This window comes from Jaculus jaculus, chromosome 7, assembly GCF_020740685.1.
Source record: "Jaculus jaculus isolate mJacJac1 chromosome 7, mJacJac1.mat.Y.cur, whole genome shotgun sequence".
In the NCBI taxonomy this organism is placed as follows: domain Eukaryota; kingdom Metazoa; phylum Chordata; class Mammalia; order Rodentia; family Dipodidae; genus Jaculus; species Jaculus jaculus.
Genome location: NC_059108.1, coordinates 108,154,608 through 108,171,617, shown reverse-complemented (window position 1 = coordinate 108,171,617; position 17,010 = coordinate 108,154,608).

Sequence of the window (17,010 nt, the reverse complement as noted above, 5' to 3'; positions counted from 1 at the left end):
GCTTTTTGCATTATCACTGTCCAATCCAACGTTCATTCTCTTTGTGCCTTCCTATCTATAGTATAGAGACATACTTTCTTAGCTGTCCTGCTTCCCTGACATGATGGTTTCCCAGGACCAACCTGACAGAGCCTGTGGGTATCCAGAGCTGATCTCACAATGAGAGGTTTTTCACCTAAGTATGACTGGAACTGCTGCTTCACCATAGGAGTGAAGAACTTTGACTGGGTGTCTGGCCACCTCTCAATCTGACCAATCCCATTACCACTAACAAGATCCTTCTCCTTCCTGTAGGATGAGGCCAATGATCATTCTCTATGGGTTATTATTTTTTAAAAAAAGTATTTATTCATAGAGTACAGTATGATAGTTTGATATTTTCATACATTATAGAAAGATCAAATCAAGCTTATTAACACTTTGACAATCTTACCTACTTGTATTTTGTTGTTGATGGAGCAATACAAGTCTACTATTTTTACAGTTTTGAAATAAGAATGACATATTGCAACTTATTGTCATCACCACTCTGTTTTCATAATGAAAGAGATGAAACACCTTCTTTATTTATGGAATTTTTAGATCTGGTGTCCTTTTTCCATTGTGTGAAATCCAAACCCACTCTGGGGAATGCCCTGTACCTGGGAGTTTAGGCACATGGTAGCTTTGTATTAAGATGTTGCTTGATGTGAAGGCCAGAAAATGTGCGGGTGAGGAATCTCAGAATTAGGGACAAGACTGCTCTATTATCTATATAACTGAGCATCACTATTATTCTCTCTGGGTTTCACCCTTTCTCTGTAAATGATCAAACCATTGGGATGGTTCTGAAACCTTCTTCTCAAGGTCCCTTTCAGAACCTAAAGAGGATAAGGTGAAAATTTGAGCATTCAAGGTTTAGACCAGGAACAGGCAGAATTTCCTCTGCACATTGCTCCTGCTTTGGCTCCCCTGAGCATCCTGACAGGCTCTCTATCTAGGTCAAAGCACCATAGTGCATCTTATTCATATGCCTCTATTCCATACTCCCTCAGAAATGCAAATGAATTAACTTTGCCTTTTTTTTTGTTTTTTTGGTTTTTCAAGGTAGGGTCTCACTCTAGCCCAGGCTGACCTGGAATTCACTATGTCATCACAGGGTGGCCTCAAACTCACGGTGATCCACCTACCTCTGTCTCCCAAGTGCTGGTATTAAAGGTATGTGCCACCATGCCCTGCTTGATCTATTTCTTTAAATGAGTCAAGTATCGTTAGATCATATACTTCCACGATTCTTTAATAACTGATTAAAGGAACACTAAAGTAGGAGGACATTACAATTTTAAACACATATGCACTTAAAATGGGGGCTACCAATTTCATCAAGCAAACCCTATTAAACTTAAATTCATAGATAACACCAAACACAATTGCAGTGGTGACTTCAATACCCCACTCTCATCAATGGAAAGGTCATCCTGGCAGAAAATAAACAGAGAAGCATCTGGATTAAATGAGGTCATAGAACAAATGGACCTAACAGATATCTATAGGACATTTCATCAAAGTACTGCAAATACACATCTTTTCAGCAACAAATTAAATATTATCTAAAATAGACCATATATTATGGGACAAAGCAAATATTAACAAATACAGGAAAATTGAAATAATTCCTTGCATTCAATCCAATCACAGAGGGCCTAAACTACAAATCAACAGCAGCAAAAGCTATACAGCATACACAAAATCATGGAAACTAAACAGTACATACTAAATAATAAATGGGTCAATAAAGAAATCAAGAAGGATGTCAAAAAATTCATAGAATCAAATGATAATGAGAACAAATATACCAAAACCTTTGGGACACAATGAAGGCAATCGTAATGGGGAAATTTATAAGTGCCTATATTAAGATATCAGAAAGGTTGCAAGTAAACAGCTTAATGCTTCACCTTAAGGACTTGGAAAAAGAAAAACAAGGCAAATCAATAATTAGAAGATGGGAAGAAATAATAAATATTAAGGCAAAAATTAATGAAATAAAAACCAGCAAACAAACAAACAAACAAACAAAAAAAACAATACAAAGAATCAAAGAAATAATGAGTTGGTTCTTTGAAAGGACAAACAAGATTGATAAGACCTTAGCAAATTTCACCAGAAAAAGAAGAGAGAGGATATCAATCAATTAGAGATGAGAACATCACTGTTTGAAAAGATACCAGTGAAAATCAGAAAATCATGAGGACATACTTTAAGAACATATATGTCACTAAGTTTGAAAATCTGAAAAAAATGGATTATTTCCTTGATTTATATGGCCTACAATATTAAATCAAGGTGAGATAACCCATTTATACAAACCTATAACAAGCACAAAGATCAAAACAGTTATAAAAAGCTCCCAACTGCAAAAAGTCCAGGCCTAGATGGATTCACTGGTGAATTTTACCAGATCTTCACGGAAGAACTAACATCAATGCTTCCCAAAATTTTCCCTAAAACAGAAGAGAAAGAATACTACCAAACTCCTTCTATGAAGCCAGCATCACCCTGATACCAAAACCAGACAAAGACTAAATAAAAAAGAAATTTATAGTCCAACTCCCTCATGAACATGGATACAAAAATTCTCAACAAAATTGGCAAACAGAATACAAGAATATATCCAAAAGATCATTCACCCAGATAAGGTAGGCTTTATCACAGAGATGCAGGGAAGGATCAAAATATGCAAATTGATAAATGTAATGCACTATATAAATGAACTAAAGGACAAAAACCACATGGTCATCTCAACCGATGCAGAAAACATGTTTGATAAAATCTAACATCCATTCATGGCAAAAGTCCTAAAGAAACTGAGACTAGAAAGAACATATCTCAACATAATAAATGCTACTTAGAACAAATGTACAGCCAACATAATACTAAAATGGGGAAAATTTTGAGCTTTCCACTAAAATCAGGAACAAGACAAGGGTGTCCACTGTCCCCCCTCCTTTTACTTAATATAGTACTGGAAAACTTAGCTATAGAAATAAGACAAGAGATACAAATAAAGAGATATAAATTTTAAAGGAAGAGATCAATTTATCACTATTTTCAGATGATATTATTCTATACATAAAGGACTCTAAAACCTCTACCAGCAAACTGATACATACTTTTATCAATGTAGAGCAGGATACAAAATAAACACACAGATATCAGTAGCCTTCCTATGTATTAACAACAAACATATGGAGGATAAAATAAGGGAATTTCCTCCATTCACAATTGCCTAAAAAAATAAATAAATAAAGGTAACTTGGAATAAACCTAACAAAGAAAGTGAAGGATCTCTACAATGAACATATTAAAACACCCAGGAGATAAATTGTAGAAAACACTAGGAAATGAAAAGACATCCCATGTTCTTGGATTAAGAGTCATTATTATGAAAATGTCAATCTTACCAAAAGCAGTTAATACACTTAATGCAACCCCCATCAAAATTGCTGTGGCATTCTTCACAGAAATAGAAAAACAAGTCCTAAAATTCATTTGGAAGCTCAAAAAATATATCAAATAGCCAAAACTGTTTTGAGCAACAAAAATAAGGCTGGTGGTATCACCATACCTGCTTTTAAGTGATATAAGAGTCATAATAACAAAAACAGCATGTACTAGAACAAAAATAGACCACTAGACCAATGCAACAGAATAGAGGACCTAGGTGTAAATCCAGGTAGCTACAGCCATCTGATTTATGACAAAAATATGAAAAATATTCTTTGGAGAAAAGACAGCCTCTTTTACAAATGGTTCTGGGAAAACTGAATGTCTACATGTAGAAGAATGAAAATAGGTCCTTATCTCTCTCCATGCACAAGAATCAAGTCCAGATGGATAAAGACCTCAATATCAGACTTGAAACTCTGAAACTGCCAGAAGAAAAAGTAGGTGAAATCCTTGAACTCATTGGCATATGCAAACAGCTTCTGAATATAATCCAATTTGCTCAGGAAATAAAACCATAGATTAACCACTGGGACCTCATGAAAGTAGAAAGCTTTTGTACAGCAAAGGACACTGTGAACAGAGCAAAGAGTCAACCTACAGAATAGGAGAAAAATCTTTGCCAGGTTCACATCTGACAGAGAATTAATATACAGGATATACCAAGAACTCAAAAAACTAAATAATAAGAAATAATTTCCCAGCAGGAATAGATGGTAAGACCCTATTGCTGAAGACTCAACATGCTTGGGCTGTAAGTTCACTGAAAAATCAAGCTGGAGCTGAGCTGTAAACCTTCTTCCTTTAGACCAGCTGGCAGACAACTAGAAAAAGCTACACTGCATGCAGCCCCATAGGAGAGAGATCATCAGTGGAAATAAATAACAGTGGACACTACAAGCCTTAAGTTTGGGCAGCCCAAGCCAATGGGTGCAATAGTGGCATGTCTTTTATGGGGAAAACCAAGTGCTCTCTGATTAGAGTGGGGGCCCACCCCAAAGAAGGAAATACAGGCCTGGTACCATAACCCTAGTCAAAAGCCTATAAGAGGGTGGTCATAGGCCCTAAGGGTATAACACTTGCTGGTGTCTAACTAAATGCATATAGTATGCTCACCAAATTGTGCTGTAAGGACTTCTTAATGTTCGTACCTATTTATTAATGCTACTTTTACTTTTTGTTAGAGAAGCGTCTCTTTTCAGATGGTGGTAACCTCTGAGATGACTCAAAAGGCACCATAGTGCTGAGAAGTGACAGAGGAGTGCTCAGCACTGAAACATTTCAATCACACCTTCCACAGCTCAGGATCCATTGTGGAAGAGGTGGCAGAAAGAACCTAATAGTCAAAGGAAGGGTAGGACTCCTTATAATGCACTCTTCCACACCAAAATGACCTGGATATCCATGGCCTCACAGTACCTGGCAGTACCTACACAAGACCCTCAGAATAGGAGGAAAAGATGATGACATTAAAATAAAAGAGAGACTAATTGAGAATGTGAGGGGATATGACAGACAGTGAGTGCATTTATGAAGGGGTTGGGTAGGGGGAGGGGAGGGAATTTTCATGGTTTGTTGTGTATAATTATGGAAGTTGTAAATAAAATGAAAGAACTGAATTTTCACAAAATTATTTTTCTCTTCCATTCTGTCAGTTGAAACTCAGAGATTTTATATCCTAGGAATTTTTGTTTGTTTTTTTTGGCAAGTGATGTATGTTGTATGCAAATTTAACCAGTTCAGCAGCCACCCATTTAATTTTGTCACTGTGGGGTGTCTTGATTTCTTATCTTAGGTATCTGCATGGCAAAAGTTCCTTTGTGGACTTCTCAGCATCGTGTGGAACAGTTCAAATGAACTCTTAACAACCATGCCATGGGCTTCCTCTGTTCAAAAAGGTGACCTTCATCCTAGCTACTTGGGTAAAAGTACTTTTTGTATAGTGATTTTTAAAAAATTTTTTGTTAATTTTTATTTATTTGAGAGCAACAGACAGAGAAAGAGGCAGAGAGAGAGAGAGACAGAATGGGTGTGCCAGGGCCTCCAGCCACTGCAAACGAACTCCATACGCATACACCCCCTTGTGCATCTGGCTAATGTGAGTTCTGGGGAATCAAGCCTCGAACCAGGGTCTTTAGACTTCACAGGCAAGTGCTTAACCACTAAGCCATCTCTCCAGCCCAAAAGTACTGTTTTTATACTTCTTTGCCAACAGACTCCAAAACCAGAATGGCGTGTTTGGAAATTGAATGAGAATGTGGAACTCAGGCCATGTGTGTTGGTTAAATCTCAGGTGAGGTGTGCTGAAAAGGCAGATTTCTGACCTCAGGCATGGTGCCAGAAAGAAGTTTAAACATCCAAATGTTTATGCTTCAAAGAGAGGCCCTTGTGCTTGTGGGTTTAAACCCATATATGACACAGGAAGCAATCTGATATCCCACTGATATCCATAAGGTAATTCAAAAGTCACTTTGATTGAGTTCAACAACCTCACTGAAGATCTGATTCTCTCTAGACACCATAGTCCATTGTCCCGTATAGGTGAGTGCTGTAACAAGTGGCTCCTTCAGCATAGCCCACAAAGTAGAAGTGAACTTAAGAACAGAAGTATCAGCATAAGCAAAGAATTTAAGAATTAGGACAACCAAGAATTCAGATTTGGGATTAATTTGTTTACCTAGTATTTCCTATCATTTCATAGCTTTTCAAAAATTTCTGAGCTCTCAAATTAACAGGGTAGATATGTTCCTCATGCTATTTCTTAGATGCAAAGTGGACAGATTTCTTTGACAAAGAAGAGTTTATTTTCATCCTGGTCAAACAATGGCATTGTATGGCACTGAAGATCTTCTATGAATCACTTAAATTCCACATATTGACAAGATGGCACTACCAAATGAAGCTCTCCTAGAATATCATTAAGGAGTGAGAGGGTTGCAGAGTGGTTAGGGAGATGAACTGCTAAATTTCATCTAATATGATAGATATTGAAAATCTCTGCAGGCAAACTTAGACTTAAAAACGAACTGTGTCTATCTCCTTCAACCTTGAGCTTATCACTGAAGTAGACCAAAAATGAACCCAACATGGCTCAGGGAAATTTGCAGAAGACAGGGTGGAAAGATTGCTAGAGCCACATGTTGAGACATTATGTGCAGAGACATTGCCTCCTCCCCATAACTGATAACTACCACCACAATGCAAGACCCACATTCCCCAACGAGAAGGGTCCCTGCAGAGGGGGGAGGACAGGGAGGAGGCTAATGATGGTTCCAACATGGCTGTATACACACTGTGTATGTAGCTAATAAAAGAAAGAAAGAAAGAAAGAAAGAAAGAAAGAAAGAAAGAAAGAAAGAAAGAAAGAAAGAAAGAAGAAAGAAAGGAGAAGGAAAGAAGAAAGAAAGAAAGGAGAGAAAGAAAGAAAAGAAAGAAAGAAAGATAGATAGATAGATAGATAGATAGATAGATAGATAGATAGATAGATAGACTGTATTTTAGAATAGATTTTATGAAAGAGCGAAAAATAAAATAGAAGGAACTTAATAGCCCCTAGAGCATCAGTAAAGCCTTATGGAGAGAGTGGCCTTGGAGCTGAGCCCTGATCAGTAAGGAACACTCCACAGTGAGAGATTAAGGGAGATCACACAATGCATCCCAGAACACCTGAGCCTCAGTTAAGGAAAAGGAGAGAAGGAGCTGGAGAGACTTCTCAGTGACTAAGGCGCTGGTTCCACAAGACTGCCCACCAAAGTTTGCCTCCCCAGCACAGTGTCAAGCGAGATGCAATGCACCCACAGGTAACTAAAGGAGAAGTCGGGAGAATCCAGAAGTTTATGAGTCTAGCCTTCCTAGCAGCTAATAAAAGTGAACCTGTGTCAAAGTGGAAGGAAAGGACCAACATTTCAAGTCTGTCCTGTGACTTCCAAGTACATGCCAATATACACACAGACACAGACACAGGCAGATAGACAGACACACACACACACCACAAAGTAAATAAAGGGAACAATAGACACAGGTAAGAGAGAACATATGGTGTGTATCACGTATGTGTGGAGAGCATCAAAGCCCACATTGAAGGACAGTGAATGCTGATCTAAGAAGTTGGCAGCCTTCCCATTCTCACTGCTCTCTCTGGTGTTGCTCAAATAAATGCTCCATAAACTTTGGGCAAGTAACCCAGCAAATGCTATATCAGGTTGCCCACTAGAAAAGTACACACTACGGAAAATCGAGCCCCATTGTGAGTTCTAAGCTCCTGCCCTTAAACATTCCTTTGAGGACATATTGGAAACAATTGCGTTTTCTTTGTCCATAGCTGACTTTGTTAACTGGGTCAGTTCCTTGTAGGAGCCATGCAGGCCCCTCATGGTCATCATCCATTCACCCTGAGAATCAGTGGCCTATACCATTGAGATGCCATTCCCAAGTGCCTCCAGGGGAACTTCATGTAGTCCCAAAATGCTGGATTGTAAATCTGACCATCCTTTTACTTCTGATGAGAATCCATCTGTTTGTATGTGATAAAGGAAGATTCGGACAACAGAAGCTTTTTTTTTCTTTTTTCTTTTTTTTTAAAATCTAGGTTAGTAGAAAGAATCAGGAAGATCAATGGCATGCTTTAAAAGTCCCACACCAGAAGCAGTAGGTTTATGAATAAAAGAGTCAGTCTGGTCTGTTGGGAAGATTTTGTTAAGCTTCAGGCAAGAGGTAACAAGAGTCTGAGTTAATAAGACTTAAGAGAAAGAGCAGATAGGGAGGCGTGTTGGAGACAGGATCAAAAGGGGTTAGCAACTGACTGAAGGTGCCAAGAAAGGAAGACAGAATGTTGATGTAGCTCTCCAAAGGTGTGAGGCTGAGGTACTGAAACAGCAGCACTGGGGTTGGGGGGGTTCATAATAGCTTTTCTTTTTCTGTTATTTTCTCTCTTTTTATTTTTTCAAGACAGGCTCTCACTCTAGCCCCCGGGTGGCCTGGAACTCATTTTGTGGCTCCAGGCTGGCCTCAAACTAATGTAGAACCTCCTACTTCAGCCTCCTGAGTGCTGGGACTAAAGATTGTGCTACCATGCCAACCTGGCATAGTTTATTTTACAAATAACAAAGAGAGGCTAGAGAGATGGCTTAGCAGTTAAGGCCCTTGCCTGCCATGCCTACGGACCCATGTTCTACTCTCCAGATCCCACATTAGCCAAATGCACAAGGGTGAGGCAAACTCCAGGTCACACATGCCCACTAGGTGGTGCAAGTGTCTGGAGTTTGATTACAGTGGCTGAGGCCCTAGTGCACCAATTTTCTGATTCTCTCCCTCCCTCCCTCCCTCCCTCCCTCTCTCTCTCTCTCTCTCTCTCTCTCTCTCTCTGAAAGAAAAAAAAAGAGTCTGTGGAGATGGCTCAGTCAATAAAGTGCTTGCCACATAAGCAGGAAGATCTGAGTTTCACAGCACCTGTTAGAAACCAGTCAAGGAGCCTTGCACCTAAAGTCTCTGTGCTAGGGATTCCTGGGGCATGCTGACTAGTTAATCTAGCTGAATCAGTGAGCTCCAGGCTCAGGGCAAGAATTTGTCTCAAAAACGTAGGTAGAAAGCAATTGAGGAAGATGTAAACTCTGTCCTCCACATGCACACACACACACACACACACACACACACACACACACACACACAAACACATACACACAACCACGTGTACCCCTGAAATATGAGCATACACATATCTACCACATATGCATACACATAAAAGCAAGGTAACAAGAACACACTTGGCTATGTCTGATGAATTATAAATCAGGGTTATAATTAGTGGGAACATATAATGCTGTCATCCAAAGTAGAACATCATGGAGAGAGTAGATGCTTTCATCATTATCCTAGGATTAGATCAAGTTCCAGTAGATGCCTGGTCTCCCTGTGTATAGTTTCTTTCAGTGCCCACACATTGGGAACTGTTATTAATGAAGCATCTCCCAGATCAGTGAAGATGGATTCAGTATTCCAGAAATCTATACAACACAGTCTTTCAGAAATCCACACAGTTTTCTCCAGTGCATGGGACTCACTTTGACTTTTATAAACTCATTATATTTTCGGACAGAGTAAGCATTCTCTTTTGATATAATAAACTAAAATCAGTGTCCCTGCGAACTCCACACATTACCACTAGTTGTTCTTGTATATTATCACAATATGAAAGCAACATTATTGAGTACCAATTTGGTGGTTTGATTCAGGTGATCCCCCATTAACTTAGGTGTTATGAATGCTAGGTTCCCAGCTGATGGAGATTTGGGAATTAACACTTCCTGGAGGCACTGTATTATTGGGGGCAGGCTTATGGGTGTTATAGCCAGCTCCCCCCTTGCTAGTGTTTGGCACAGTCTCCTGTTCCTGTTGTCCACCTTATGCGGGCCAGGGGATGATGCCTACTCTCTGCTCATACCATCGTTTTCCCCTGCCATAGTGTAGCTTCCCCTCGAGACTATAAGCCTAAAGTAAACCACTTTCCCCCACAAGCTGCTCTTGGTTGGGTGATTTATACCTGCAATGTGAACCTGACTGCAACAGTAAAGTGGTACTGAGGAGTAGGATTGTTGCTAGACACCTGACTCCGTGGCTTTGGCCCTTTGTTGCTGATTTTCAAGAGGAATGTGGCCTAAGAGATGCCTTGCAGTGCAGTAAGTACAGTCTGATAGACTATACTGGTTAGAGTTGACAGACCCAAATTCAATAAGAGCTGTGGACTGTGAGGTTTGGCTTATAAGAGTGAGAAAGCTTTGCTTGGACTGGGCTAGCAGCTTGTGTGAGAAGCTTACTGTTATGTGCATGTCCTGAGAATTTGTACAGGGTTGCTTTGCATAGAAAGGGACTGGTGTAAGCAGAGGGATATGGCACAGAAAAAAGTGAAAATCTTTGGGTGAACTGTGACCTGTCCTGCTGCAATTGAGAGATTACAACCTTTGAGATTGTGGCAGGTGACCTGCACTGGGGTGACAGGAAGAATGTAGACTCTTTAGAAGGGGCCTGAGTGCTCAGAGTGTCCTGTTTTTCAAAGTCTGCTTTATCCTGCCCCCCCATTAACAAATTGGCACCCTACCTGGTATTGTGGAATATAAAAAATGCAGGAAAGAGAGGGTCATTGAGTTTGCAACATGGTCTTGTTTTGGAAATGGCCAGGGGCAGTGTGAAGCATGTTTGCTGGTTGCCTGCATGGAGACCCCATGAGGGGCCATGAGGATGAACCGTGGATTGCAGTGGAGACCCAGGGGAGATGCTGGGACCACAAGATGGTTGCTAAGGAAAGCTGCTGGACCCAGTGAAGTTTTCCAGGACTGTGAGCAGCTTAGCTGGAGGGACAGAAGTGGAATTCCAGAGACTTGTTGCTGGTTAGAATTATTGGGCTTGGAAATTTGTCAGCGGATAGAGTTTTTGGACTTGGACTTACAGAGTTCGATGTTTGCCCTATTTAAATATTGTATTGGTTGAATATTTCTTTGCTATGCCCAATGTCATCTTTTGCCGTGTGGATGTTTATTCTGTGCCATTAAGGGTTTGGGGGGTATTTTTTGGTATTATGGCTCAATTAAAATATCTTGGACTATGGGGATGTATGAACATCATTGGGATTGATAAAAACTATGGGGACTTTTAAAGTTGGATGAGTGCACTGCATATTACATCATGGATGGTTGTCAGTTTATGGAGGTCAGGGGCAGAACGTGTTGGTTTGATTCAGGTGTGCCCCATAAACTTAGGTGTTCTGGATACTAGGTTCCCCAGCTGATGGCAATTGGAAATTTAAGCTTCCTGGGGGTGGTGTATTGCTGGGGGTGAGCTTATGGGTGTTATAGCCAGTGTCCCCATGCCAGTGTTTGGCACAATCTCCTGTTCCTTTTGTCTACCTTATGTTGGCCAGGGGGTGATGTCCACCCTCTGCTCATGCCATCGTTTTCCCCTGCCATCGTGGAGCTTCCCCTCGAGCCTGTAAGCCAAAATAAACCTCTTTTTTCCCACAAGCTGCTCTTGGTTGGGTGATTTCTACCAGCAATGAGAACCAGACTGCAACCACCAACAATGGGTCAGTCAGGCTTTATATCTATTTTATTTTTACATATATTTGAAGCTAGTCTACATTATTTTGACAGGTGAAGCAGTAGAGCAACATAAATTGATACATGGTGTCATGATGTAATGAGAAGGAATATTATTAGCAAAACACATCACTGCTATGCAGAAAAAGACAATCTGACCTAGGCTATTATGTTTTCCTAGTCCCAAAGTACATATTCTTTCCACAACATATTTCTGCATGTCACAAGTTTGCAACATCACCAGCTACATACAATCTCATTTACACATTTGAGTCCTGATCATATGTGAGATACCTGTCATCTCTTCTTTTGCTGACCCTGATTTTGATCTTGTCCTTTTCATATTTGCCTCACTCCCAGACACTCATTTTTCATTTTTAAAATTTGTGGATCACGTTTTTTTAAAGTAGGGTTTCATTCTAGCTCAGGCTGACCTGGAATTTACTATGTAGTCTCAGGGTGGCCTTGAACTCATGGTGATCCTCCTACCTCTGCCTCCTGAGTGCTGGAATTAAAGGCATGCACCACAACGTGCCACTTGGATCACTTTTGACAATTTTTAATTTATTCATCTATTGCTTAGCATGTAATGCTTAGGACCAAAGCAATATTTTAGATGTTCTACCATTAACAGACAGGATACTCAGCCCTAGCATCTTCTGGTCTGGCTACCAGGCTTCAATACAGTGTCTCTGAAAGTTGGGTTTCACCTTTTATTACTGTCTCCTCTCTGTTGTCCAGTAGTTTGCCACATCTTTGTGGAGTTATTATTTCCAATGGCAGGAGCTGCATGGTGGAGCATCTTAATGTACTCCAGCATGACTCTAAGTGTGGATTTTGGTGATAGTGGATACAGCAGACATCTGTCATTTCTTGTTCATCAGAACTTCCTTCTGTGATCAGTGTTTTGTTATTGTTTTGTCTTTTGTCCTTTCAGCCTTTGCTCCCAAAGCAAGCCAGATTTGACCACTGGATTCCAGCAGCAGAGTTCACAATGTAGATTTGCTCAACCATATTACAACCTCTTATGTTAACATATTAACATGACCAGAACAGACAGAGTGGTCTCCTGACAGTATCAGTTAGCCATTGTTATAATAAGGTGATGTAACAGGTTATTCCAAAATGCAGTGGCATATAACAACAGGCAGTTGACTCTTGCTCACATTTCAGCAGTTGGCTAAAGCTTGACTAATCAAGGTTCACTTGGCTGGTGCCAACTCCAATCCAGTGCTAATCTCCAACATTGTTTCATGTGTCTTCCATGTCCCTTGCACAATGTATCTTTTATACAAGGCATGTTCTTATGGGAAGGGCAGGGGTGCAGTGAGAGGGCAAATCCAACTATTTATATAATCTTCCTTTATATCATATTTAGTATTAATACCCCCTTTACCAAACAGGTCACATGGTTAAGCCCATGGTCAAGGAAAGGAGAGAGTACTATAAGGCCATGGCAAGAAGATAGATGTATATTACAAGTAAGTACAGAATTATGATTAAGACGTAACTCAACCTACCTCAGAGGTATAGTCCAAGTCAATAGAATTCCATGCTACACTCTATTGGAGTCCTCCAAGAAACAAATGCTGTTACCGATGAACAGGATGTTATGAAGAAGTAAGCCTAAAGTTTGGGACAACCACCTAGAGTAAGAAGTGGGCCACACCTAAGAAGGGAGAACCTACACATAGAGCCAAGTGAGAAGAGGTGATTACTGACCCAAGCTATGCTAAAGTCAGAGCTGCTGGCTTGAAGGTTATTCAGTTATGGGAGCTGGTATGTTCCCAATTTTGCTTAAACCAATTGAGCTGGGCTTTCTGTCACTTGCAGCCAAAGGAATCCTAACAGCTATCATGAATGGATAAAACTGTCTTCCAAACTGAGCTATGTCACATTATTATAAAGCCTTTAACTACCCTGAGCAGTGAATAAAGTGCATCCTCCCTGCCTATTCATTGCTGTCAAAGTCCTTCCTGGGTGGAGTGATGGCATACAGAGCAATAAAGCCTGTCCAACAGGATCTCAACCAAGCCTTCCCTCCTGGTTGACTGGCCAGAAGGAGCTCACATCCACCTATTAAAACAAATACTGGAGTGGGAAAGGAGACAGCTAAGACTGGGCTGGGTGTGGACCTGCTTGTACCCAACACCATGCACAAGACAGGGCACACCTGAGCAAGAAAGACAGCCTGGTTACGTCCCCCATGGCTCTCTGACCTATAAGCCAAGCAGTGCAATGGCCAATATCATATCCCTTGCACCCAGTCAATTTCTGCAACCTAGTGGGACTCAGAGAGCACTTATTGAATTGGATGATCAGATTTTAAATCCATTCCAGCTCTAAGATTCTACAAATGTGTTCCGATGGTGCGTTGACAACTGTTTCTGTCCTTTTAGGCATGTGGGGTGGAGACTCAGAATGAAAGAAATCCCCCGCCCCCGCCCCCGTATGTGTAAAGTTCCTGTTGGTCTTCTGTGAGTCTTTGATTTTTTTTTTTTAAGAATGATTTCATTTCCCTGCCCCCTTTACATTATTATCTAAAACCTTTACAACTAATTAGAAGTGGGAGGATCAAAGATGATATATTTTAAATTTGCTTCCCGCCTCACCCACTTAAAGTAAAGAATCCTGCATAGCCCATTAAGCTGGAGGCACTTGCTGACAGGAAGGGAACCATCTGGTGAACAACTTCTGTTAATTATGTTGGAACATACTAACAAGAATAAAGAACAGCCCTTAATGACCTTCCCTTGGTGGCAGAATGCACTGCAGAGTAGACAGTCGTGGCTCAGAGCCAAGAGCTAATGGTTAGTATTGGCACCGAACACTCATGCTCACTAGAACTTAATAATCTCCTCTCCGCAGAGAAAGTATTTTAGGCATTCGCAGCATAAATCCTCCCACCACCTGCATGTAACTGAGCTCCAAAATAGTCATTTAGGGCATTATTTGGAATCCCTCAGTAAATCTGAATCAGGGTGTTACCTTTTTTGTATCATTCTTTGCTTTTGGACACATCAAATTATGACCAAACAGAGGTTTGTATTTTGTTTTAACCAATAACAATATTTAAATGATATTTGGCAAAAAAGTAACTGATGCAATTATTGCATATCCCAAAGGGATAAGGATACACAAAAATAATTACCCTCATTATGACTTGGATGAGTTAATTTCTTATAATAATATTTCTAATTACATGTTACCCTGAAAAACCCTGACCCCTCTCTTTCCCATATGCAAAAAGGCAGAGCAAAAGGTTGCACATTTGTGTCATTAGTTAGCCATTGGTGTCAAAGCATCTATGCCTTTGAATTCATTTATCTGTTCCCTACTGGGCTTGAGGAAGGTTTTTAAAGTCACTTACACAGTGTGATAAAATTAATTAAAAATAAAACCAATTAAAGATTTCTAAATTGAGTGTTAAAAATTTTAAAGAACTTTAAAACAGAAAACAGGGGTTAGGAAAATAAATTCAAACCAGGAGGGAGGCTAGGGTACAATATGCATATTGTGTAACTCAGTGCCTTCCGGGCACTGGGCTATAGACTTGGCTCTAGCTTCCCAGGAGTCCACTCAAAGGAGACACAGGTTGGACTGAGTACCTGTTGAGCTCAGGAAAACATCTCAAACACATTTATTCCTTAATACTTAAAGCACTTTAAGCTGACTCCCTCACCTAGTACATTCACAATATGAATGCAAAAGAAAGAAGGAAGGAAGGAAGGAAGGAAGGGAGGGAGGGAGGGAGGGAGGGAGGGAGGGAGGGAGGGAGGGAGGGAGGGAGGGAGGGAGGGAGGAAGGAAGAGGAATGGAAGTGGGAGAAAGGAAAAGAAAGTGGGAAGGAAGGAATCATTCCTGGGAACTGCTTCTTCAAATCAGGTGGGAAATGCCATCTTAACAGAAATATCAAGGAAAAGTTTTATAAACTGTCAACATTTAGCTCTTTAGTGATAAATCTGTAAAGAATATGATTCAGTAATAAATTAAAGTTTAATGTCCCTAGGTATTAACCAAGAAACCATTTCCTATCTGATTTGTTGGCATATATTTAAGGTTTTCATATCTACGTCAAAGATACAATTCTTTGTAAAAGTAGAAATGTCCAACAATTTGTGCAGAAATAGCAAAATCGAGGTTGTGTGTGCTTGCACTGAACCATCTGTGTCTCGTGGGTGGTGCTTCGTTCCCTTCATAGCCACCCGCATCCAGCACGAGGCAAAATGTCCTTACAGACAGGATGTCTCCTATTTGCATTTGAAGTCCTCTTCTGTTTAAAATATACATGCAGTTAATTTGTACTATTTATTTAATCTGTCTTTGCATACTGATGCTATGAAAAACTGAAAAGAAATATGAGGTCATTGTCCACATACTTCAAAATATCAAAAAATTAGTGTGCAGTGAACATAAGTGAATATAAGGTCTGCAGCACCCACTGCTATCTTTGAACAGTCTTACTGACTTGCGACCACAGTGCACACCTACCACTCAGAGAGTTCCATGCTGTCCATGTGACAGATTTAATCAGTCCCTTGGTCTCTCAGGCGTGCAGCTGGTGGTGAATTCTTCTTTGCTAGTGTAATATTGTAAGTGTCTTAAAATTAAAGCTGCCATTAAATTTTCATCTTGTTCTTCAAGGAGGCTGTTCTCTAGAGGTAGCGTGTGTATACATTTTTATGTGGTGGTGCCAAAGACATATTTTATTCTACATCAAATCTTTCATGTTCAGAAAGAATGGCCCAATTGAATAGAAAATGCAGTAAAGAATCCAAGTTGTTGGATCTGGGCAACAGTCAGTCGCCTAGAATTATTGGTAAAAATAAAAATATGACCCTCTTTGGCAGTTTTACGCTACGGATGCTGCATTTAAAATGACAGCATCGAAATACAGCAAAACATGTGGGATTTAGAGAAATTCTCTCCCTGCCCAGATTGTCTGGCCTCTAAAAGTCAAAATGTCACTTCTGAAACACATCATTTACCAGTCCTTCGGCAAAACAAGCAATCCTTAGAAGAGCTCCCCCTCCCCAGCCCAACACACACACACCGCCAAGGAGGCAAATAGTAATAAAGTTGGAATGTCATCACAGTGAGGAGAGAATGGAGCTTCAGATAGTGCCAACTTTTTAAAGAGAAGTCAAGACAGGAGAAGGAACTGAAGCTGTGTATCAGACAGAAAAAGACTGAGGCAACAACATGAGCTTCTGAGGCTACCAAGGGCTATGCATCCACAGACATGGCCAGGGTGGTTGGAGGGACCAAGTTTATCAGTTACTAGTAGAATGATGACCCCATGCTGTGAAGAGACATGAGAGATACAGGGACCAGAATAATGTTCTAGTCAAATGCTTTGTTCTAGTCATTTCCCACGCTACTACAAATTCTAGGTCTAGACCCATGTTAGAGTCACCTGGCCAATCTCTACTGCCAT